Source organism: Salvia splendens, chromosome 19 (assembly GCF_004379255.2).
Source record: "Salvia splendens isolate huo1 chromosome 19, SspV2, whole genome shotgun sequence".
NCBI classification, from domain to species: Eukaryota; Viridiplantae; Streptophyta; class Magnoliopsida; order Lamiales; family Lamiaceae; genus Salvia; species Salvia splendens.
Window position 1 is genome coordinate 13,743,416 of NC_056050.1, and position 6,147 is coordinate 13,749,562.

A 6,147-nucleotide genomic window follows, 5' to 3' on the forward strand; every position below is an offset into this window, starting at 1 on the left:
GGAAATTAGCTTATAGAGTTTTACAGTATTCAATCACTCGAAAGGTGATTTCTAGTATACAAACTCTAACACTGCCTATGCGCTCTCGGCCAGACTGTGCTACCTATACCAATTGATGGGGTTGGCAACAGAAGAACAAATAAATCGGAATCAGATCTATTGAGCAGATTATTTAGACAAAATCTATTCACGTAATTATTACATGTATCATGCTCAAAACTTGAATTAAAACATGTTTTTGATTAATTAATACCTAAAATATGCTTTTCTACGAAGGGGATTTAATACTTTTTTTATTCTCCAGAGAATGGAAGATAGCTCGCTACTTCTCCACGTGATGATATTTAATATTAGACCACAAATCTTCTGACTGGTTCCCAAACTATATTTCGATAATAGGGTTTATCTTATCAAAATATATAGGACTTAAATAAAGAAGACAGAACTCCCACACAAAGTTTGAGAAGAAAATCGCGCCTCACTGGAGAGAGAAGGGGGAGACAAAAATTCTGATAAATTGTGTCTCTATCTCTCCTTTATTCTCCTATTTATATTAAGTTACATATTTGGCCCAATCAGTGATCTATGGAGGTTTGGATGAGGCCGCACTCAATTGGCTCTTTTCTAATTAAATTGAACCCTCAATTTATTCAAGCTCATAATGGAATATTATTATCGCCACTACAGTAATAATATTAAATTACCCATCCAAATCCGAAATTACAAGTAATTCGGGTTTCCACTTTTAGAAAGTTATTTTCCGCGCTAAAGATACAAATGCGCATTAATTAATTAATGTGTGCTATAGACTTAATTAATTAATTAATATCTTTTTAATTCCAAGAGTGGACCCAGCAAGAAACGTTTAATTATTATTCATGGAATAATTAAATTCCAACGAGCTTGGTTCCGAATAATAAAACCTTGTTTCGAGCTCCTCTTGATGATATTATCAAACCAGACTCACCAGATATTAATCACCCTATCCAAGATATCAGGATTATTGGGTTGCGAAAAACCCGCACCATTTGATAAATTAAAGTAATGCATAATCAATAACTTATGCTCAATGCTAAATATACTGATTATTTATCAAGACCTCGTCTTTCAGTAGATAGCATAAAGACATGTCTTGTAAGACCTATTCAGTGCTATACCACACCAATGTTATCTTATTTCAGTAAGGCTTAGAAATATACGAACTAATATTGCAACCTTTTGCGATAGGTAGTCAAAATCTATTTGGGTTTTGAAATTCTCTTTTTCTTTGTTCAGAACTGGCCGTGTTACCTTAAAGTGGACACGCCCACAAACCGGTCTACTAAAATAAAGACTTAGACTTGTTATGTTTCTTATACATTTAAACATGTAAAACAACCATTAAATGTTAAACATAACACCATTATGACAACATAATCTCTTCTATTCATCGGAAAATAAAATAACAGTTTTTATAACATCCAATCACTTGAAAGGTGATTTCTAGTATACAAAATTCTAATAGACGTTTATTGTTTGATTATGTGGTTGTTGTTTTGGTCTGAAGCTTGTTAGAACAATTACTTGCTGCTGTCACACCATTTTATCTCGGCTTTTCAAAATTATGTATCTTGTTAAGTTTGCCATATTTATTTCCACAAGGCAACGATAGTTTACAAACTTGCTGCTAGAGTACTACATATTCAACTCAGATTTGTTCATAACGATGAAAAGATTTGTTACTTATTTTTGTGCAGAAAATTTAACGCGCCTATTGTGTAATTACTTCATTGATGGCACCTCCTTTGCCTACGTCTACAGCCATTTACGTTATGTTAGAAGACATAATGAATCTTTTCCATTTGCAAACTAACAAAATCTTGTATCTTTATTTGAGGCGCGGTAGATGTATGTGTAGACGTCATAGGCGGCACTTGAATAGGCACTACTCTCTAATAGGTCGGATTCCTGCACAAGTCCGACATATGAGCTTAGCAACATCGATTGCCTAGTCAATCTCCATATGGAACAGGTTAGCTTTAGAAGATTGTGTCTTCTTCTAAAGGAAGTAGGGGGGTTGCAAAATAGTAGTAGGTATGTTCCCGGGAGGAACAAGTTGCAATGTTTCCAGAAATACTCGCACATCACAAAAAAAAATCGAATTATAGGTTTCAACTTCAAGTGGTTAGGTGAAACTATTTCACATTAGATATGAAGTGGATGTGAAAAATCGATTAAATTGCTTCAAAAGGAGGGTGAGGCTTGGATGCAAGATCACCCCATTCAGTGTTGTAATTAAAGGAATGATACCTTGTCATATATGGTTGATACTACTACCAAATCCAACTTGCATATTAATTTAATGGAAATGTACGTGCCCAAACATCCAGGTTTGCTTATATATATAACACCTTAGACCAACAACCCACAAAACTCTCTTTGTTTGCATATTACTCACTACAAAACCATGGAAACCAACCTACCCCCACAAACCACGTTCATCTACATGGCTAACTGGACTCCGGCTCTAGATTCACTGTCGTGTGACACCATGATTAGGCTGAAGATCATAAATGATTGGGATGGCACGGTGCTTCCCAGCCACTTCATCCTTGAGACCGAGTCACTTATCTTGCACAAACTAAGGTATGCATTCGATTGAGATGCTCTATGTGGCCGACTGCACTTTTTTGAAAAAATGCAACAAGATATTCAAGGAGGTGCTGGATGTGGCTGACATGTACTGGGACATGCAAACGAACATGCTCATAGCAAGAGATTGCGTGTGGACTGAGATACTACCTGTAAGTGCTCATTGTCTTTTTTACATTGGCATATCATATGAACATGGTGTTCACGTCTATCGAAGCGGCTTCACGTCTGTCGAAATAAACCATAAGATTTCTTCGTAACATCAAAGCATCACCAATTGGACCAACATCAGGCAAGGTATTCCTTCTCCATGACTCGGATGACATAGCCATGTTTCTTTCATGACGGGCAGCCATATGAAGATCTCCAGTAGGGAGTTTTCCTTCCTGATGATGTCACATAGATCGTACCTTTGTGCATCAGACAGTTCTGCCATGTTATCCAGATGACGAAATATTTCTTGTCTAGCTATGTCAAGGTCCATGTCATATCCAATGCGTATTGATAGAGTATCCAATAGAGAATTGGTCTGGGCATGCAATTTTCCAAGTAGTTTCAACATGCCATCTCCCTCATCTGTCCGTTTATGCTTACGACTACATTTTTTTTGCAGGGGGCTCATTTTGGTTAGTAGAAGTACTGTTTTTATCAAGCTCGGCTCCTCCAACAAATTGGATAGCAAATATGTCGCCTATGAAGACTTGGTAATCACTGGAACTGTCAATATCAGCAATGATGCCTCTTTCTTGGAAGTTCTTCTCCACCGCGGTGACTGATTCGTCCTTCCCGAATATGAATTTCCAATCGTTCCAATATGGCCAGGACTTTCCACGCATACCCCAAGCATTGTTGTTGTGCTATATCAATTAATGTGCGAGGTAGTATGAGTACAATATAGTGTACATTATGCAAACAAGTAGATGACAATTAATAAGTCAATTTAGACATAATTCGTTTGCCAACGATTGAGAGAAGATCTTGTTACCTTAACAATCTGATCCCACTAATCATAATCACAATCAATTTTGAAATCTTCGTGACTGTTGAAGCCAACACTGCTCCTATCGAGTATCCCAACAAGTGAGTAGTAGTTTTTCTTCCATGCTATCTTTGAAATTATGTGAGGGCTAACTTTCAGCTAGGCCTCGAGCTTCTACCGATAACTTGACCGGAATCCACTATCCGATTTCCATCCCCCTTTAGTGTAACAAAGAGAGCAACATCTTCAGAACTAGACCAACTTCGTCTTACCCGGTTGAACTTCTAGTTACTGTTTCGTCGATATTAGTTGATTCCTACAATAACATGAGCATTATATATAATTCAATACAATTTATATTTCTATGGGACTGCTACCAACGTTGGGGTGAATGGGGGAGAAGATATGAAAATTTATGATTAATACAACTCACGGACTTTGTATGCCTTGGCTTTAATTAGTTCCCGATACAAATTATCGTTGTTCTGATATGGTGCCTATAAAAGTAGAGTAAATGTAAATTACGAAATGATAAAAGGATCGGTAATTAGGTTCTGTATTTATTTTCTCATCTTTACATTGTACATGGAGTACCAATATATAGGAGTAGGGATTGCTCTACAAGGTAAACCTAATTAACATAATTACAAATATTGCATATCTCCTAAAGATGGTAACAAGATAATTTGCACATATCTTCCTCCTGATATGGTGCGATCTTCTCCAACACTCTCCCTCAAGTTAAGTAAAGGGATTCCCGATACTCAATGTAACACCTCGGAAAAAAAAAGGTGAAAAAAAATCAAATTAATCTAATTAAATCTTTTCCTAGTTGACTTGGTCACCAAACTACATTAATTCAAATATTAAATAAAGATTCTCTAGAGATTTTCCTCCTCCGTGATCTGCAAATAAAATACAAACAAATCCACTCCTTATTCCACGTTAAAACCGTTCCCCCCACTCCCTAAATCTCTCCCATATCTTTTAACCACTCTCCCTCTATATTATGCACTCCACAATCAGTTTTTCTCTTATTCGTTCTCTGGAACAAGAACACAAGCTTTATTCTTTCCACTTCTACTCAAGAGAAACCAAATTCGAGAGATGGAGCTACCGATTGTTCTTTTGAAATCTGTTCAAGGTATACTTTCTCCCAATTCCAATTCCTATTCCTATGATTTACTTCATACTGGAGCATACCATATAGTTTGGAACTCAAATATCTACTAGAACTTTCTTACCTATCCTTAGCTGCCTTAATTAATCGGCACTTACAAGATCTACTAATGATTACAGTACCAACATTCCATACCATGGTAATTCATCCAAAATATACTACTCCTCTCCTAGTAATAAATTAAATAAAAATGCCTCAACCTTTTAAAAACAATGGCAGACGGCAGGATTGAGGGTGGAATGGAGAGTCGGTGGCGCAGCTCTAAATTTTATGGAAAAAAATTACATAACAGAACTAAAACTAACCTATTATTAGTCATCATATTTTTAAAATATGCGAAGGGTTGAATACATGAAATTGTGGCTGGAGCGGCGACGCCGAGCGACGACGGCGGTGTACGCGGGGCAGCGAATTGGAGCCGGTAGCGGCTGATGCTTCGGTGCTGGACGCCGGGAGGGAGACCGCAGCAGCATCGATTCCGGTACAGCAGCAGCGACGGGCAGTGGCTGACGACGGCTCTGTGCGACCTTCGACGGTGTACAACGGCGTCGGGGCGACGGTTGCGGCGGAGGAGCCCGACGGTACAGCGGCGTGGAGCGAATTGGATAAGGCGACGGAAATTGGGAGAATTTGCTCGATTTAGTCAAAGAGATAGAGAAGAGAGAGGGAGAGATAGAGAGAAAGAGACGTGAAGGATGGGAGTAAGTTGGACTTTTTCTTTTGGGCCCTTTTGTTTTAAAAAAAATGGGCCTTGTCAAATAAAATGGGGATATATATTAATTTGGGCTAATCCTTTTAGGCCTACAAAATAAATGAGAGAAATAAGGAGGGCTTAGATAATAATTAACTTGGATCAAATTAATTAAATCCTTGGGCCGATAATTTAATTGTGGGGAATTATTTATTTAATTCTCGGAATAATGCAAAGTACGAAATAAATATAATTGCGAAGGGAAATAGTTGTGATAATTTAGTTATGCGCTTGTATAATTTTTGGGAATTTATTCCGACATCGTGGTTGAAATACGAGGAGCCAACAAAGGAACTTTGGGCGGCCGCCGAAAGATCAAAAACCGAAGAACGAGATAAACGATTTTTAATTAGGGTGCATGCATCTTATTTATTTACTTGATTCATTGTGTTCATTTATGTGTTATTTAAATGCTAAAGGTGATTATTGGCAAGCGAGACGTGATATCAAGGGAAGGGAAATAATTTTGAATTAATGACTTAAGCGAATGAGGTCGGCTTTCTTTTTAAATAAGGGCAATGCCCTAAGTATATTTTTATGTGAAAATGATATGAATATTTGTCATGCCGTGTTTTGTTTTATCTATGGAACCTATCTGATGTGGCT

The 6,147-nt window shown here is 37.4% G+C and overlaps 1 long non-coding RNA gene across 2 annotated transcripts; it reads right to left on the reverse strand.

Annotated features, from left to right (window-relative positions):
* Positions 1–2,303: 2,303 nt before the first annotated feature.
* On the reverse strand, positions 2,304–5,775 carry LOC121778096. 2 transcript variants are annotated; one of them, XR_006045611.1, is made up of 4 exons: positions 5,096–5,775; positions 4,048–4,107; positions 3,617–3,926; positions 2,304–3,488 (listed from the first exon to the last, which is right to left on the reverse strand). It is a non-coding gene; the product is annotated as an uncharacterized LOC121778096 (long non-coding RNA). The 2 variants fall into 2 exon arrangements; XR_006045612.1 differs by lacking the exon at positions 4,048–4,107 and having other exon boundaries at positions 5,096–5,767.
* Positions 5,776–6,147: the final 372 nt, after the last annotated feature.